The following is a 19975-nucleotide window of genomic DNA, read 5'->3' as shown; positions in this document are numbered from 1 at the left end:
AAAAAGAAAAAGGCTCATGTGCTCGCTTCGGCAGCACATGTACTAAAATTAGAACAATACAGAGGTTAGCATGACCCAGCATAGGGGCGACACCATAAATTCGTGAAGCGTTCCATATTTTAGCCTGCCCCACATGTGGCCCATATACAGCCACCAAACTAGATAAGATGGATGAAGCCAAGAAGCACAGGCTGATAGGAACCAGATGCAGATCTCTTCTGAGACACACACCCAAATGAATACTTAGGCGAATTCCAACAGCAAATTACTGAACTGAGAATGGGACCCCCCATTTAAGGAATCAGAGAAAGGACTGTAAAAGCTTCATTGTGCTCGAGACCCCATATGAACAACAGTGCCAACCAACCAGAGCTTCCAGGGACTAAGCCACTACCTAAAGACTATACATGGACTGACCCTGGGCTCCAACCTCATAGGTAGCAATGAATATCCTAGTAAGAGCACCAGTGGAAGGGGAAGCCCTTGGTCCTGCTAAGACTGAACCCCCAGTGGACGTGATTGTTGGGGGGAGGGCAGTAATGGGGGGAGGATGGGGACGGGCACACCCATAAAGAAGGGGAGGGGCGGGGTTAGGGGGATGTTGGCCTGGAAACCGGGAAAGGGAATAACATTTGAAATGTAAATAAGAAATACCCAATTTAATAAAGATGGAGAAAAAAAGAAAGAAAAAGGCTCATGAGGACACAGAAAGATGAGAAGAAAGCATTTGCCTGCACCCAGGAATGGAGCCCTCACAAGACCCAGCCCAGCTGACGACCGAATCTCAGACTCCGACCTCCACCGAGTATCCAGTTCCCAGCTGTTACCATTTGTTTACACAGTGTTACAAAGCTGCACCTGGTTTCCTGGTTTCAACCATTGCTTGGCTGCGGATGCCAGGAAGAAGATGCATGGAGTACGTAGCCAGACAACAGAAAGGAACTTTCTCACAATTCCGGGTCGCCGAGATCATCCAAGGTAGAGACGGCTGGTGATGGAGATGACGGAAGGCAACTCTCAAATGATCCTGGATGGAAGATTTCGAAATATTTCAAGTCCAATGAGGGGAGCCAAAGATCAGAACCACAGCGATTCTGCCCCAGGCCAGAGCTCACCTCTGCACACCCAGTGCCCCGTATTCTCCCTACCTGAAGTTGAAGGACCCAAAATATACATACATCCTAAGGATGATTGTTTCTCTGGTAGTCTTGTGGATCTTTCCTTCTTTCTTTCTCTTTGTCTTCTTCCTTTCTTTTTATTTTCTTTCTTTTTGATAGGTTTTTGCTATGGCTGACCTAGAACTCTCTATGGAGAATTCACTCTCCATAGAATATTCTCAAGTTTTCAAGACTCTTCCTGCCTCTGCCCCCTCAGAACTAGAACTATAGTCATGAGGTACCATACCCAACATATACATATGTGTATATGTGTAGGTGTAGATGTAGATGTGTATATATACATATATATGTATGTATATATATACATATATATATATGGATAATATATCTTTTCCTTTTGCAAGGAAATAATTATAAAAGGAAAGAGGTTAAAAAACAAACAAACAAAAAGCAAGTGTCTGAGAATGCTCTACACAGCTGAGGTTTGCCCTAGTGCTGTGGTGGGAGACATGGTCATGTACATCAAACAGGTCTCCATGATTCTTGACCGAGCTTGGAAACTGAAGGAATAAGGTGTGTGGGACCGTGCCATCCAGCAGTGCCAGGTCCAGGTTCTAGCTGGATTGTCTCAAGCCAGGCATGGCTGGACTTCATCATTTCTCTCCTTTCAGAGAATAGAACTCATGGGGACAACCAAAAGGATAGATAGGGTGACGCAGTTTAGTTAGCATCATCCCCAGTGGCTAAGAGAATCCCCAACTGGCTTCCCTGGAACCAGCATGTTCTGGTAGATTCCACATGTGGTAGCCATGGGGTACAGCACCATGCAGAACATGATCCTTTTTGATGATGATAATTATAGAAAAGCATGCACTCGTGTGCGTGTGAGCACACACACACACACACACACACACACACACACACACACACACACACTGATCTCAATGCTCAACATCATGTGGAACATGGTTCCTCCTTGAAGTCTTGATGGATGAGTAGCAGAGTTGGGATTCTCCAGGAGATGAAGGTGCCAGCTGGGGGACCCTTTCTTCCTAGGATGTCAAATCCCAGCTGAGCTCCAAAGGGTTTCTTCAGGGCTGGGGAGAAGGTGGGTCAGCACATGGCTGCTGCCTTGGGGTAGGGGGGAGACTGTCTCGCTACAAGACTGCATTGCTGCGGGGTCTAGTGGGCAGTCAGGAAAGCCACAGAGAGTGAGGGATCCCACTGCCCACCTTGGTCAAAGCCAAGCTTCATTCCTAGGGAAGAAGACATCAGAGTCTCTCCTCTAAGCAAATCACTCGAGATCCAAGGGAGGTTGAGTCCAACTAGGGACTCATGGCCGGGCACCAGCCCATATTATCTTGACTGGTAGTGGTGCGGTTTCAAGTCTGATTGATTTATTCACCACCAGCCACTTCTAGATCTCCATCCCACAAGCCGACTGAGTTTCACACCCACAGCCATGTGAACATCATACCCACCTTCTCATTTAGCCACCACACATTACTGTGGCCAGGGTCAGAGGTCCCATTAATAAAGTCATAACCTGAGCTGGCAGATCTCAGAATGGGTTAAGTTTCCAAAGGAAGGAAAGGTTCCAGGACTCTGGGTGCAGCTCAGAGATGGCAAGCTCAGAGCTTGCCCAAGGTACGCAAGGTCCTGTGTTTCATCTCTAATCCCTGGGGTGTGGGGAAGGCTGCCTTTGCCCCTCGTGTGTTGTGTGACCTCGGGTGAGTCAGTTCCCTTTCTAGGCCTTGGTTTTCTCGTGAATCTGTAACCTGAGCCAGCTCAATCACACTACTCATAAAATGCCTTGAATGGAGCTGTGACCGAACATGCTGACTTTTCAAGGGTGCAGGAGAGGAAAGTGGCTTGAGATCCCAGGCTCCAGGTGTACATCTCATCAAGGAGAGAGGCGGGGGCCGCGTCAGAAATTTCTGTCTCCAGTTTCCCTTTCCAGCACAAATGACACGTTTTAGAGCTCTACCTTTTTCTTTGGGGGATGTTGGATGATGTAATTGTTAGTTCTCTACTTAATAGGTGCTTTGTGAGTGCCTGAGAACCGCCTACGAGGGTGGTGATTAAGTCAAGGAGGACCTCAGAGTCACCCGAGAGCTCTGTGGGGAGTGACTCACTTAGGCACCCCAGTAAACGTTTATGAAGCGTGTGCCGGATTTATCCCCAAGTACACGTTCCGAGGCAGTAGAGTTCCCACACTACTCTCTGTCCTCAGACAGAGACTCACTGAGGCTTCATGATTTAACCAGAGGCTCTTGGTGATCTCTTCCTCAGGAAACACGAGTCTCAATGCGAGATCCCAGCCTGCGTTCATGGTGCATGTGTGCTGCTGATGGAGCCTTAAATGGCAAATAAAGGTTTTAGGAAATGCCAAGTCTTCAGATATCCAGTGCCAAGTTAAGGCGATCTAACACCAGTCTTACGTCCTATCAACAGGGAGTCCGGCGATCTAACACCAGTCTTACGTCCTATCAACAGGGAGTCCGGCTGTCTGTGTCATCAGGTTTTTGTACGTGTTTTTAGAATGTTGAAATATTCTCTCTCTCTCTCTCTCTCTCTCTCTCTCTCTCTCTCTCTCTCTCTCTCTCTCCTGTATTTCTGAGTCTATTTCACACCGCAGGGGTGTTCACTGTGGATCTCTTAGCTGTCTTTCTCCTCAGTGCTGGGGATTAAACCCAGGGCTAAGCTGGGTGATTGTGCTACCACTGAGCTACCCTTCCAGGACCCTGGCCCCTAAACTATCCTAACTAATCCATCACTTCACCGTCCCAATCAATTACGTGTTTTCCCTTTCTGTATTCCTCTCTGGGCTTTCTCTGTGCAGATACATAGTTTTTACGTCATTGGATTTTATAGCTGACGTATATTTTGGGAGGTCCTGATTTTTCTCTTCCGTATTATGGCTGAGAATTGACCCAAACATTACCTTATTGTCTTTATAAATGTCTACTTATAATGGCTTATAATGCTCTACCACATAAATGCATGTATGTGTTTAGAAAAAAGTGCACCCATTGCAGAGCGGTCCTTAGATAACTCAACCCCGAGACGCCTGACACCGCCTTTGCTAAATACAGGTTCTGGGAGGGCTGCTGGTCTTCTGTCAACTGGACACACTAACCGGAGTTATCTGAGAGGGGGAACCTAAGTGAGAACATGTCTGCATGAGATCCGGCTGGAAGGCATTTTCTTAAATAGATTGATAGGGGTGGGCCCAGCCCACTGTGGGTGATTCCATCCCTGGGCTGGTGTCCTGGGTTCAATAAGAAAGCAGACTGAGCAAGCCATGGGGAGCAAACCAGTAAGTAACATCCCTCCATGGCCTCCGCATCAGCTCCTGCCTCCAGGTTCCTGCCCTGTGTGAGTTCCTGTCCTGACTTCCTTCACTGATGGACAGCAGTGTGGAAGTGTAAGCCAGATAAACTCTTTCCTCTGCAACTTGCTTTTGGTCATGGTGTTGGGTCACAGCAGTAGAAACTCTCAGTAAGACCCAGGGAGACCCATAACTCTCATGTGATGTTTAAAAATTTACTCAGTGACAACTGGATCCTTTGGACAAATCCTGCCTTGCCTTTTCCTTAAATGAAGATGATTTTGGCAGAATCAGTATTTTAATTATTGACATCAATAATACCGGTGAAGTTTTGTAGCGTCTTTCCCCTGTGGAATGATTAGAAAAAGAAGGCTTAAGGGAAAGAGAAATGGGACAAAGTCTGGGCAAATGGCCCAGTCAGCCAACCACCTATTTGGCCTGCTTGCTGTTTCCTGGTTATTACGGCTGTCTGTGCTTTGAATGGAAAAGCTGAAGTCACTGAAGGTTAGTGTCCGGCCAAAGGTCAGAATGCCAGCCTATGGAGGAGTTTGTCTGAGAATTCTTCTCTCCCAGCTCACTGCACTGAAACAATGGCTCTCATCAGAGCACTTACAGCCATTCATCCAGAGTCTCCTGGATTCCCACAGCTGGGCTGACCTCCCAGCTGGGGCACCCGGCTGTTTCTAGGGCGAGCTCTGCTGCTGCCGCAGCCAGCCTCAGCCCTTCCCATCAAACCAAACAACCTGGCTGCTCCATTCCAAAGTTATAGGGCGTCTACCCACTCCTCATCCTTCAGAGGTGACTCACCTCTCCCCCATGCCCACCTGCAGGCAACAAGGGAACTGTTTGTGACTTTGCGTGCCCCTTTAAGGTAGGAAAACATGCCTGGCAAGGTAGCGAGATGTGAAGCCCAGGGTGGGAATCGCGGCTGCCTGGCTTTGACTCCGCCTTCTCTTCCCAAGGCCTATGCTGGGCCTCTGTTCATATGAGGAAAGTGGATCCCCTCTAGGTGGGTGCAGCCTTATATGGGGGGGCTGGCACCTTTCAGAGCAGTAAATGACTTAACACGGCCATATGCAGATGCTCTTTCCATCGCGTCCTGATCGGTAACCCTCAAGCTGCTCGATGCTTCTGAGCCTGTTTTCTCATCTTTAATATAAATGCACAATAGCCCCTCCCACTTCGGGAGTCCTTAGAGAGTCAAGGGAGCTACGACCGACGGGTAAGGCACGTCTCAGGAGTATGCAGGGATTTGGCAAAAAAACGGTATCAGTAATACTTTGCTGCTAAAGTTACCATTTGGCTTTATAAAGGGGGGGAAAAACCCTACCCCTTTCTCATGTTCCCTTGGGAGTCTTGATTTGACTAGAAATGAATTTCGTAAATGGAAGATAATGATGAAAAGAAGGGAGGAAGGCTTGCAATAGGCTGCTTGTTACCATGTTAATGTAGACGGCATTTGTTTTCTTGCTTGCATCATGTGAGGCGGGCACATCTGATAAGGGTTTCTAATTGCCTGTTTAGTTCGGGAGAGGGTAATTTATAAGTGCACACCCTGGCACGCCTGTGCCTTTGGAGAACACTTCCAGTTTCTTTGGATGTCTTGGGCATCAGGATAGACGACCTTGTTTGAGTCATCTGGTGAAGAAGGTTGTTCCCCGCCGGCATGCCAGAGTGACTGTTGGGTGGTACAGTGACTAACTCAAAGGCAAACACTGTCTCATTTGCATAGCCTCGTAAATGAGCCTCCTCAGCTGGCTTGTGGGGGAAAATCCTTCTTAAAGAGCTGTCTTGTACGCTTCAGTCCAGGTCAAGTCCCAGCATGCTCAGGGGCAGCTCTGTGCTGGGGCGAGATACACTGACTTTCATCATTTAATCATCTTAGTTGGAAGGAGACATTCATAATTTAGCCCCGGGAGAAAAAAAAAATAATTCCTGACAATGAATAAATAGAATAGGGTTTGTGTGCTCTCAAAAGTCACCGGAGGGCAGGGACCAACTGTCAGCTCACCTAAAATGGGATGCCTGCCTCTTCTAGATGAACTGGCATTGTCTTCCGGGGCGCATGCCTTCCATAACTTAGCGTACTGCTTTGAAAGACAGCCTGTTGTCCTTAAATAGCTCTGTGGTTCTCTAGCCTGAAGTCGTTCTTTCAATTACTCTCATGGAATATTTTAGAATCAAGAAATTACACCCAGCAAACAAGTGTGGTGGTTCCAAAGAGAGCCCACTTCACTTGCAACTCTAAAGGAAGTGATGGGGACAGTGAAAAGTCATCCCGGGAAAACTTTAACAGAGCATTCCAGGAGCTGAGGCAGGAGGATGCTGAGTTCAAGCCAAGCTGGGATGGCTACATGGTGGGACGGCCTCCGAACAGGCAAAAACAAACAAACTCAGTAAAACAACACAAACAAGCAAAACCCCAACACCACCACTAACAACAACATCAAACAAAACAGCGACCAAACCCCCAAGCAGAGAACCTTGAAAAGCCCAGAGACTCCGTGTTCCGTGGCTTCCCAGCTGTGGTTCCTCAGTTTCTGCTGCTCAGAATCTAATGAGATGGAAGTGGATCTGGAGATGTAAACACAGGATCGGTGGCCTGAGCAAGACCCGCCGGGCTTGGCCTGGACGGCCGGCTACTCTCACAGATATCTGCTTGCAGAAGGGAATTCTTGTAAGACTTTGTTTTCTGGGCAGAAGAAGAGAAGAATTTTGTATCTGGCTTGGAAGAGAGACGGGGATGGGGAGGTGGGGGGTGAGGGGTAGAGGAGTGTGGGGGTGGCTGAGGAAACAGAAGGGGAGAGCATGCTATCCTCTGTCTCTTGCCCACCCGCCTCCAGACAGCACTCACAGTGGGTCGTGATGACTGGAAATGCTGGCATAGACCAGAAAACACACACCTCTTTTCAAGCACCGGGGTTTTAGGGATCCAGGAAACAAATGTAACCTTCCAATCTCTACTTTGCTTTAAAATCAATCCCAGTTTTTGTATTTGAACTCAAGGCTACCAGAGAGGCCAGAGGGCTTCCTCCTCCGGTAGGACATTGTCATAATTCAGCATGACTGACTGTGTGTCTCTGACTGCTAAGTCTGGTGGGGTCCCAGCTCTGGTGGTTAGGGCTATAACAGTTAGTAAACGACTTTAACAGAAACAAGCCCATTCACTCTCCATCCCCCTTAGGGATCAGAGCCCTGCAGAAGTGGCGGCCCAGGGATCGTAAGTCTTTCAGTGACAGAGTCAGTGTGGGCTGGGCTGGGGCAGAAACTCTGGTCCTTCATGAGTCTGCATTCTATGGATGATCAGCTACCTGAGGAGCCCACCCCACACCACAAAACACATCACACCAAGTGTCGTGCGTATTTATTGTTTTTACTGTGTCTCGTCAGTAGGCTTTCTATGGGGTCACACATTGGTGTTTTATAATGGCGTCTGTTATGGGTGCTGTGTGCCTCTGTGTGTCAGCTGTCTGAAGAATACCCTCTGATTGTGTGTGTAACTCAACAGTAGAAAGCTTGTCAGGTATGTCCAAAGCCCTGAAAAGAAAAAGAGAGAGGAGGAGGAGGGGAGGAGAAGGAAGAAGAAGAGGATATAGAGAAAACAATAAATTAAAACCCTGAACCCAATAACAACCAAGTTTTACTTCTAAAATTAATTCAGAAAGCCAGGCAATGGTAACACATACCTTTGATCCCAGCATGTAGGAGGCAGAGGCAGGAGGATCTCTGAGTTTGAGGCCAGCCTAGTGAGTTCCAGGACAGACAAGGCTACGCAGAAAAACCCTGTCTCAAAAAATAAAATAAAATAAAATAAAATAAAATAAAACTTCAGAAGTCTTAGTTGGTCGAGAAACGTAGCTCCGTGCTTCAATGCTTGCCTAGGGTGAATGCCATTCTGGGTTCAATCCGCAGCGCTCCTGATTAAAGAAAAAGAAACAGTGGTTATTTAGGATGTGAAGAGTTAGCTCTACGTTGTGGGGCACAGGAGAGAATATCAGAAGTCCTCGTTTTATTTCTTAGTCTGAGATGGGAACCCTGGAGGTCAGGCTGAGGGCTGTCATACTGAAATGTTTATTTATCTCTGCTCCTCCATCAGACCCATGTAGGGAAATATGTCGACTGCGGAGCCTGAAGCCCAACCCACTGACTGGAGTCTGGAATCGGAGCTCTTTTTACATTTCTTCTCCGTGCCTATGAATGCAGCTCAATCGATAACATGCTTGCCTAACATGCGGGAAGCCAGGGGTTAGGTCCCCAGCACCCACCTACAAACAAGCTGGTATAGCGAGTGGCACAAACTTGTGATCCCCGCATCCTGAGGTAGAGGCAGGTTGGTCTGGAGGAGCTCAGTGCTAGACTACATGACACTCATCTTTAAAGAAAGGGGAAAAAATTTACGCAATAATTCTAACGCGTACCCAAAGTTAATTTAAGGAAATCCCAATGAACCAGGAGCCCCTGCAGAAAGCAGGAAACGCCCTCTAGTGGCCAAAAGAAGCCATGTTCCATTGTCCCTGCTTTTAAGCTCTGGGACTCAAGCTGGACTCTTAAGGGAGATGGGAATAAGGTGTCAACAGCAAAGCCTAATTTAGTTGACCAATTCCACTGAAGCACCATGAAAAATAAGGTGTAAGACCCATTGGGGTGGGGACCTTGCTCTCAACCTGCCCCTGAGGGGCATGGCCCATTATGGTCCACCATGGTGCCTGGCCCATTATGGTCTAAGGTCTAAAACTAAGGATCAGTAATATCCTCTGCCTTGACATCTGGTAAAATCGGAGGGCCGTCCCGATGGTGTAGCTACAAGCCTCTCTCCTCTTCTTATTAAACCGGGTAGGTTGGCATAATTCTTATTTATTTATTCCTGCATAATGGGCTCCCTGCTAAACCATGGAATCAGTCCAACATTCCAGTCACGTGCTCCCTGGGAGCCAGGAGTTCTCTCACCCTTTTGATACTACAACATGCACCCCCCCACCCCCTGGGATAACCGCTGTGTGGCCCTGTGTGCTGCACTGAATGTTCTACCCTCGGGCTTTGAATACAAACGACTAATGTGATATCAGTCCCATCTGCGCAGTGCAGCCTTGTGTGTGGCCAGCCAGCTTCGTGATCTTAGGATGAGGGCTGCTCTCTCACCATGGGATAGCCGTAAAAGGCGGCCAGAAAACATTTGTTAAATGGAGGGATGGGTGAGACCAAATGCCTCTCGACAAATATCACTGTCTTTATTTTACTGAGTCATTATTCATTCAACTATTATAGGCACAGATTAATAAGAGAATGAATAACACCCCTTTAGGGGTGTGTGAGGGTTGTGAATGTACAGGTACAAGGGCCCAAGGGTGCACACACAGAGCACAGATGTTCATATAGCCTTTCTCTATCACTTTCCACCTTATTCTCTCTCTCTCTCTCTCTCTCTCTCTCTCTCTCTCTCTCTGTGTGTGTGTGTGTGTGTGTGTGTGTGTGTGTGTGTGTGTGTGTGCATACATACATACCTGTGAGTGTGGAGGTCAGAGGGAGGCATCGGGTATCCCCCTCTGTGATGGTTTGAATATGCTTGGCCCAGGGACTGGCACTATTTGGAGGTGTGGCCTTGCTGGAGTAGGTGTGTCACTGTGGGTGTGGGCTTTAAGACTTCCACTAGCAGCATTCAAGTGAAGATGAAGAACCCTCAGCTCCTCCTGCACCATGCCTGCCTGGATGCTGCCATGCTCCCGCCTTGATGATAACGGCCTGAACCTCTGACCCTGTAAGCCTGTAACCTGTAAATGTTATAAGACTTTATAAAACTTGCCTTGGTCATGGTGTCTGTTCACAGAGGTAAAACCCTAACTAAGATGCCCTCTCTTGCTGCTCCCTTAGTCCTTTGACACAGGATCTCTAGCTGAACCTAGAACTTGATTTTCTGTTTCTGTTCTGTTCTGTTTTGTTTTTCTAGTTAGGCTGGCAGACAGCAATCTCCCTACCTCTACTCACTCCATGCTGAGATTACAGGCGAGCATGGACCTCACTTGCTACATGACTGCTGGGATCTGAACTCTGCTCCTATGCCTGCACTTCTGAACTATCTCTTCAGGCCCTCTCTACTCTATTTTTTGAGACAGGGTCTCTCCCTGAACCTGGGGCTCACCAATTTGGCTAAACTGTCTAACCATGCTTCTGGGTCCTTCCTCTCTCTGCCTCCCCAGTGTTTGGATCATAGGCATGCACTGCCATATCCACCTCAAACACGAGAGGGAGGGATCTGAGCTTAAGTCTTACCTTACCTATGAGTCATCTCCTCTCATCCTAGTTCTAAGAGGATTATTGCCCAGAGGAGACTGTCAATTCCTTAAGGAAAAGGACTGTTGTGATTTATTTTATTTTTAGGCCTTCATGGTTCAGCACGGAACTCACAAGTAGCACATGTCTATTCAGTAAGTGAATAAACACAGAGTGACGGAGTGGATTTCCCTGAAGCACATGTGAATTCGTGGTCCTGTAAGCACTCAGCCTAGAAATCCACCCAGCAGATATTCATAAAAGTCTTCCATCAAATAGTGTCTCGGCTAGTGTTCTGACAGCAAAGGTTGGTCATAGGCTGGGTTACAAAGACAGCAGAGAGACAGCCCCTGCTCTTTTGTTTGTATGTGTTTATATTTTGAGACAGGATCTCAGCAAATATTCCATGCCGGTCACAAATTCACTGCAATCTTCCTGTTTCAGCTTCTGAGTGCTAGGATTATAGGCGTGTACTGCCACGCCTGGTACAGTACTTGCCTTTAAGGAGGGTGATGGTTAGCTTTAATTGTGACCTGGGAAGGGAGTTGCCTACATTGTGTTGGCCTGTGGGTTTGTCTGTGGGGTGACTGTCTTAGTCAAGTCGAGTCATGTGGAAAGAACCAGCCTCCTGTGGGCGTCACCATTCCCTAGGCAGAGGGAAAGTGGAGAAATGGAGCTGAGCACAAGCAAGCAACCAACCATGGCTATTGACGTGTACCTCTGCGGTTACCCTCTGACTACAGTATGGTATTGGGTTTTCTTCTGTAAGACCAAGATCCAGTAAGACTTGTGATGATAATCAAGGAATTCTTTACTTGTGTTATCCAACATATCCAGTAGGTGTTAGCTCCCATGAAGTTATTAAACACTTGTGGGCCTAAAGAACTGTATTCTAATGCCACTTGGACAGCTGTCTGTCTGACAGCACTTACAGAGTATGTGCTCCTTGTTCTAGGTTCGCTTCTCTTGCTACAATAAGACACCCCTGACAAGAAGAAACTAAGGAAAGAAATGGTTTGTTTGAATGACAGTTCCAGTTCCAGCACGTCATTGTGGTGCAGTCAGAGCAGTCTATAGTAGTCAAGAACAGAAATGAACACGCGTATGCTGCTTGCTTGCTTGAGCTCAACTCAATTTCTCCATTTTTCCCTCTGCCTAGGGAATGGGACACCCACTGTCTGTCTGTCTGTCTATCTGTCTGCCTATCTGTCTGTCGATCTATCTATCTATCTATCTATCTATCTATCTATCTATTATCATCTATGTATCTATATCTATATATCTATAATCTTATATAAATGTAAATACCTTTTATAAATACATTTAAATATAATATATAAGACCTTATATTTACTCCCATGTGGAAGCACACAGTGCTAGTGAGCTCGTTATAACCGTCAGAGACTATTTTATTGTGTGAAGGATGCCATAGTTTACCTGTTATCCCTGTGGTACAAAACTGGCTGGTTTCCAGTTTTTACTGACAGAGTTGCAATGGACATTCTCATGTTCTCTTATGCAAACATGCCGATCATATTTCTAGTAGGATTCTGAAGCCTGTGGTTATTCACATCTTCAGCTATTCCAAATATTGAAAAGTAGATTTCTGGGGAGGAGGGAGGATGGATAGACCACGTTATACTCCCATTAACACTGTATGGATATTCTCACTCTCTTTCTTGTCAACACTCAGTATTGTCAGGCTTTTGCTCTCTGCCAATCCAATAAGATGAAATATGTTATAGCGTGATATCTTCTAGGACATCAAAGAGGTCAGAATAAGGCAAAATACCCAACTAATAGTTGTGATATTGAGGAAAGAGGAGAGTAACACAGTTAATGAGCTTTTGTGTTATGGTGAGAAATTTGCCTCTGGGACCACAGAGGTAACTGCCCTTCAAGACAAGCAAAACTAGTTTAAAAAGGTGTAAGACAGTTTTGCATTTGTGATGGTTTGTATGTGCTTGGCCCAGGGAGTGGCACTATCAGGAGGTGTGGTCTTATTGGAGTAGGTGTGTCACTGTGGGTGTGGCTCTAAGACCCTCACCCTTGCTGCCTAGAAGTCAGTGTTCTGCTAGCAGCCTTCAGATGAAGATGTAGGGCTCTGAGCTCCTCCTGCACCATGCCTGCCTGGATGCTGCCATGCTACCACCTTGATGAAAATGGACTGAACCTCTGAGCCTGTAAGCAGCCTCCATTAAATGTCCTTTATAAGACTTGCCTTGGTCATGGTGTCTGTTCACAGCAGTAAAACCCTCATTAAGACGGTATCTTAAACTTTCTTGCCTGCATTGGGCACAAGAACTTTTAAGTAGGACGTGACCATCAGAACGTGTCCAGCACATTCGCAGTGTGCTGTAAATTTCCCCAAACACAGAGTCACCTCCATATCTGTCCCTTTTAGGGTCCCCTCTCTCTGCTGTTTCGTCTTAACCTAATTTCTGATGGAAGACATTACTGGCTAGTAGGGAGGAGCTATGCCAACCAGATGTCTGCTGGTGGGAAATCTTAGCAAGCCAAGGGATTGCCACCTTGATAAGAGGCTATGACTGACGGTAGGCTCTGTCGTGACATACTTGGGCTTGGCTAGTCATGTAGATTTTGTAAGAGCTTGAAACACAGAAAATAATCCCATACTTTAGGAACATATTACTATTTGATCTTAACAAGATTTTCCAGTACGATTCTAGTTAATACTCAAGGGACCAAAAGGAACCGATCCAGAAAGGCTTTGAAGCCTGAGGCAGTGGGGAACACCCATGGCTCCATTTTCCCCAAAGTAGTTCTTTGATGGAAATGGAGTGTTTCTTTCATTATGGCCGTTATACTCCTGGGAAAAAAATTGAGAAAATGCCGACATCACCTGTGTGAAATCCTCCCAGCATACCAACTTGAGATTTTTAAATTGTCCAGGAAGGTCGTTCTTGCCTCTTCACACGAACCAGAGAATCGTCCCAGAGAAGGAGGATCAGTCAGACTCTGCAGCCAACAGGGATCAGAAGAAACATTTGAGACTAGAGCTTGGATGAACCCGTCACATTCTGTTTATGCTCAGAATTCAGCCTCAGGTTCTCTTTTCCAGGAGGATTTATGTCGGCGATGGTGTTCTTGGAGGATGGTGGCCTTTAGGGGGAAAAAAATTCTTAAAATAAGCAGCCGTGCTTATTCAAAAAGCTGGTTGTCGTTTTTTTTCCCCGTGATCTTCGAAAGTGGCGATGCCACGACTCATTCCATGGTTCATTCCACAGCAGAGCAGGCAGCCATGAAACGTTAATGGGTGTTTTCCCTGGGAGATGAAGGGAAAAACGGTATTTATAGTTTCTTTGGAAAAGCATACAATTTAGGTGCATTAAAAGCTGAAATTAAAGGCTGAAAATTGTATTAAAGTTAATGGCTTTGACAGTAAACTATATAGGCTCAAATCTTACTTTCTGCCATTGGATAATTTCCCCACGCTCCCTGTATCTTTATCATCCCTAGGTGTGATGATTCTAGATGGTTCTGAGATTCATTGACTCAACAAATGTCTCCTGCTTCTACTTGACAGCGTTTATCCTTGATGCCAAGGAGAGAGGGGTGAGTAAAGTATCATTCCCATTCTCATGGCTTTCACTCCAGTGTGGATGGCAAGATTCCAGTGGATGGACAGACCCATCAGAAGTGCCTTTAAATCTTGCTGCTTTGGGGTAACTGGGGAAGGCCTGTGCAGCTGACATCTGGGCTTGTTTGTGAATGATGAAAGGAAGTAAGCGCTGGGAAGGCAGGTGACGGTGTGATCTAAGAAAGGGAAGGAGAGAAAGGGCTGAAGCTAGATCTAGGGAGCCATTGCACTATTGGTGTGGTTGTTGTATTGTGTGTATTTGGACTGTACAGCACACTCTTCTTCTACACCCATATATAGTAAAATTATTATAATAGTCAAACAAGTTCACGTGTCTGTCACCTTCCATAGTTACATGTGACTGAGCGTGTGTGTGTGTGTGTGTGTGTGTGTGTGTGTGTGTGTGTGTAAGAGCACCTATTTTAGGGACAGAAGAGAAGGCTCATTCAGGAAAATGTTTGCCAATCAAATGTGAAGACCTGAACTTTAAAAGTCAGGCAGGGTGGTGCATGCCAAAAATACCAGCATTTCGAAAGCAAAGTGAGGCAGATCCCTGGGGCTTGCCAACCAGCTAGGAGAGCCAAATTGGTGAGCTATAGGTCCAGTGAGAGAGACCCTCCCTCTCAAAAGTAGAGTGATTAGCAAAGACATCTGATGTTGATTTCTGGCCTACACACACACACACACACGATGTGTACACACAAGAGCACATACCTCACACCATGCACTATGCATTCTCTCTTGGCAGATTTTTAGATATGATATGATTAACATGGTAATTGTGATATGAATTACACATCGAGGCTTTTCCATACTAACAAGTGCAAAGGCGTGTGTACACCTTGACTTATGATTCCCTTCCCCTCTCTTCTCTTCCCCTCATAACCATGGTTCCCCTTTGTTTCTATTTACTGAACTCTTTCATAAGGAATTCTCCATTACATAAGAGCTTCAGGAAGATGCAAATCAAGGCCACCGTGAAGCATCACCTCACACCTGTTAGAATGACTGCCACCAAAAAGCAAAGGGGTAACAAGTGTTGACAAGCTTGTGGAGAGACGCTGACCCACATACGCTGTTGGTGGGAATGTAAATTGGTGCCGCCGTTATGGAAAACTGTATGGTAATTCCTCAATCTGACTGGCATTGACAAAGAAATGCACGAGTAAATTTTATATATGCATATATTATAGGAATATTATTCAGCACTTAAGACATAGGGAATGCAATCTATGACAACATGGTTGAATCTGAGAGACATTGTGGCATTCACAGATCGCCAATAAAGAGCATTTTTGTATGAAAAAAGACCATTTGGGTCTTCCTGGGAGAAGACACAGCTCAGTAGACAAGGAGTTAGACAATTCTTGTAAGAGAACACCAGTCATCCACCAGGGAATGGGAGGGTCTGGGCCTGGAAGCAATGAGGGAAGAGAGACGTGGATAGATTTTGAGTATGTTTTGGGGGTAGAACCTTCAGGATATGGGGACCAGGTGGATATGAGGGCTAGAGACAGGGAGCAATGGTCACTTCTGTGCTTTTGGCTTGACCAACTAGACTGATGGCTGTGACAGCGTATGTATTGTCGTTGGTTCCAAACTCGAGTTTCTGGACCCTGCATTGTGATGTCAGGGGACAGGAGACTAGAGGCTACTTACTGCCTTGCCGGCTGATTCTTTGTTAGGCTCTGCCATGTATGGGGAATATACATTATGCACATGAAAAAAATTATAGCATGAAAACCAAAGAGGGATGAGTGCCCCTTTGCCCCTTTCTTACGGTTATCACATTGATCTGCCTCCGTTTTCCTCTTAGCAATCTCTTCTATCAGGAAATTCCTCATTCTTAAGATTCCTAGACTCAAAAGGCTGGTTCAGTGGTACTGCTCTTGCCTAGCATGCATGAGGTTGTGGTTCAACTCTCAGTATGGAAAAAAGACAGAAAGAAAGAAAGAAAGAAAGAAAGAAAGAAAGAAAGAAAGAAAGAAAGAAAGAAAGAAAGAGGGAGGGAGGGAGGGAGGGAGGGAGGGGGAAAGAAGGAAGGAAGGGCAACTTCTATGAATGTGTCAAGCATAACGACCTCTGATGCCTCTGGGCTGTGAATCTGAGGAGAACAGCTGAGGCAAAAGGAGAAGATGCTATAGTCACCAGAGAGAATAAGGAGGCAAAGAGGGAGGAGAGGCAAGTGAGCTGAGGATGTCCCCAGAGAGTCAATCACAGGGAATTCTCAGTAAATCCTTCAAGATTTAAAATGACCCTGCAGCCAAATCCTAGTCAGAATGGTAGGTAAAGTTCCTCTGAACTAAAACCAAAAGAAAGAGAAGAATCTGATTTCTGGGTGTTAAGGAATCAAATGCCTGATTCCTTCTGTAGAAAATACATGTAGAAAAATGGGAAAGACAGTCTGATCTACAGTTCTTTTTGATGTGCAGAGAAGTCTGATGCTTGGTGCTACATCAAGTATCCACTGAGAGTGTCAGTAACGGGACCAGTAGGAGATTCTTAGGGTGAAACTTGGGACCCTTGTTTTTAAGCACAACCCACAGTAACAAATGCATTCTTTGCCTTTAATCCTGGCGCTCCGGAGGCATAGGTCGGTGAGTTCAAGGCCAGCCTGGTCTACAAAGGGAGTTCCCAGGAAAGCTAGGGCTGTTCTGTAGAGAAACCTTGTCTTAAAAACAAAAAAGAAAAAAAGAAAGGAAAAAAAGGAACATACTTTCCTCTGTGGTGTGCTGCAGCCACTCCTGTGGGCCCCCAAGAGCAGGCCGACACATCTTGATAAAGTTTATCAGCTAGTTATTAAACACAGTCATTATTAAAATCTAATTGCCTAAACACACCAACAAATAAATCTGAAAACACAAGTTACAAATCTTCCAAGCTCACTGTGTCCTCATTCTTCTATTTACCGTGTGTCATTACAACCTCTGGCTTTGAGGTTGTATTTCTTGAAGCTGTGTACGGAAGTATCAGATAATGAGGTGCTACATCATAATTCTTTCAATACCAATGCCACAGTGATAACTTGAAACAGTTAGGGTGGGAATATCTCAGAAACAGGCAAACACTGTAACCTAAGGCTCAGTATCTCAGTATCTGCCTTGTACTGCCCGTGAAAATAACAGAGGTCTAGTTTGTACAGTTAATATATGCAGATACATTTGACAAAAACAGAACAAAGAAAGTGGTACAGAAAATATTAACATGCTGGTTAAGTTTCTAAGTGTCCATAGCTGTTACACTGTGACTATCGCAAAAATAGTGGAAACCTGTTTTTCCACTGTCCTGTTTGAAATTGTATCTCATTGCACAGAGACTCACTGGGTCATGGATGAACAAGTGACATTTCAGTATGTCTTCATTGTTTCGTATCACTTATTAATACAGATGCAAATGCCAACTAATGTTTACAATGAATAGTCATTCATCACTAATGTCAGGGCTTTCTTTTCTGAATTGGTAAGTCGAGCTTTTATTCAGTGTTATTTCATTGAATAAGAGTTGATTTGCAATTAATGGGTTGGCTATAAATACAATTGTGGCAAGAATCAGTGAAAGCTCTCCTTGAGAATCTAGTGACTATAATGAAATTTATAATAAAGGCTACTAAATAATTATTGGCTGTAAATTGTGGCTGTACATCCTTTACAACAGTGAGATTTATAATGAATGAATGTATGCATACATCTCTTCTCCCTCAGAACCTGGTCTTTAAACACTTTCCAGGATACTGCCACCCCCACACACACATTTTCACAAAGAACAGTTCCAAATACACTTACCCTATATACCTTCTGAGACTCTATGTTATTTCATTAACGATCAACTCATGTATTGGGCTCTCAAATAATCAGTTTTATAGCCCACCAGCTGTTTATCATCTGAAGGCTGTAACGTGCTGTTGGGGAGGTCACCAGCTGTAGGTTCTGATGGGAGATATGTTCTCAGAGGTAGTGATCAAGTGCCCTTTTTTATACCAAGAGCTTAACAGCAACTCAAGAAATATGAAGCAGAAAACTAAAAAAACAAAAAACAAAACAAAACAAAATATCCTAAAAGCAAAAGCTTCTATCAAGGCAGAATTGGAAATCTGAAAGCAGGGCTTTACAAAAACGACAATTTGGCAACTTTTCATGGTTTTGATAACACATGCCTGCATTTTCAGCTTTTGTTCTGAAAGCCTTCTCTGTAACTCAGAACCTGTCGTTCCTAATAATACTTACATAGCCATTCTCCGCATCCACGGAGGTGGGCATTATTGTGGATAACTCTCCACCACTGTGCATCTGTCCGAGTAGGTCAGGGTTGTTGTTGCTGGCACACTCACTAAGCCTGCCATTGGGAAAAGACATCAACACTTACAGAAAATGACAGTTGGTGTGAGTCCACCTGACCACACTGCTAAAAACAATGAGATAAGATATCCATGGAGCATGAAAGGGACAGACGGAATCAGCCAGCCGCAGTTCCCCTGCATTAAAGTAGCACTAAATTCATGTATAGGGACTAGAAGGGGACTCTTTGCTTTTGAAGATTTTAACAAGTCCTTGGGAAAAACTTAGCCTCCTGGGGCTAATATGTGGGCTTTTGACAATGCTAGCCAGCAGCCCCTTTTAGAATTCCTGTCACTATAACAACCCATAGAGAGCTAGATAAATGGCCTCAGGCTTCTCGCCTCTCAGGCTGCCAGGGCGATGGGACACAGTAAAGTTTGAGAAGGCAAACTTCGTTTTCCCTAAATCTGTATAGAAACTTTGATTTAAGAAAAGAATGCATTTTAACCTTTCTGGGGGAGGAAGTCATTTGAAAAACACAGCCTTTCTAGAAAAATCTCTTATCTAATATTGAATGCAGAGAATCTGCGATCTCTGATGATATCCATCCCAGCTTCAGAAACTCACAGTTGGTCAAAGTGCAGACAAAAATAAGTGTTCGTGGTGAACTTAGCCACAAATGGGGGCATCTGTCACCCCAGGACCATCACAGAAAGGGGGGGTCAGAAAGATCATAAAAACTCAAGGCCAAGATAGAACCATATCATATCTTCCGGATGTGACCATATCTTCTGCTCTCGTGAACTCACCACAGTTGTGACTACCTATACACGTACTGCACAACAGCAAGGCAGTCAACATTCTAGGTTCAAGGAGGAGCTCCCACCTGTAGCTAAGGATTTACTGGCTACTGGTGGCTTCTGGCGGGAGGGAGTCAGTTTTCTTTCTGGGTAGGGCCCCTGGTAGGTAGCCCAAACTCCCTTGCATGGCCCCACACCCATAAGTACGTAGGCAGCAGTAAGTGGACTCCTTGGGTTATTTGGGGAGAGTCGGGAGAGCGAAGGAGCTGGAGGAGTAGGTTTTGGAGGACTTAAGAAGGAGTGGGGTAAATATGATCCAAATACATTGTATAACGTGTGCAAAGAATTAATAAAAATACTGTCTCTAAAATAATAAACTTAAATGAAAAAGAAAAAAAGGAAGTCCGCTTGAGGATAGTGGTCTTTCTAGCAAAGACTCGGCAAAGACAGTGAACCCAAAAGACCTGTTCTTTAGCGTCGAGGCCCTAATCCCAGAAAGTCCAACTCCTGAGCCCTGTGTGCTCCCGAATCTGCTCTATCAGCTAAACCATGTTCATAGATTGCAGCATCGTATCAAAATGCTG

General features: G+C 45.4%; 1 non-coding gene across 1 annotated transcript; it reads left to right on the top strand.

Annotated features, from left to right (window-relative positions):
* Nucleotides 1-18: 18 nt before the first annotated feature.
* On the top strand, nucleotides 19-122 carry LOC116890389. The gene has a single exon (XR_004386595.1). It is a non-coding gene; the product is annotated as a U6 spliceosomal RNA (small nuclear RNA).
* The last annotated feature ends 19853 nt before the right edge of the window (nucleotides 123-19975 follow it).

This window comes from Rattus rattus, chromosome 1, assembly GCF_011064425.1.
Source record: "Rattus rattus isolate New Zealand chromosome 1, Rrattus_CSIRO_v1, whole genome shotgun sequence".
NCBI lineage: Eukaryota > Metazoa > Chordata > Mammalia > Rodentia > Muridae > Rattus > Rattus rattus.
This window is presented reverse-complemented; position numbering and strand designations above follow the sequence as displayed.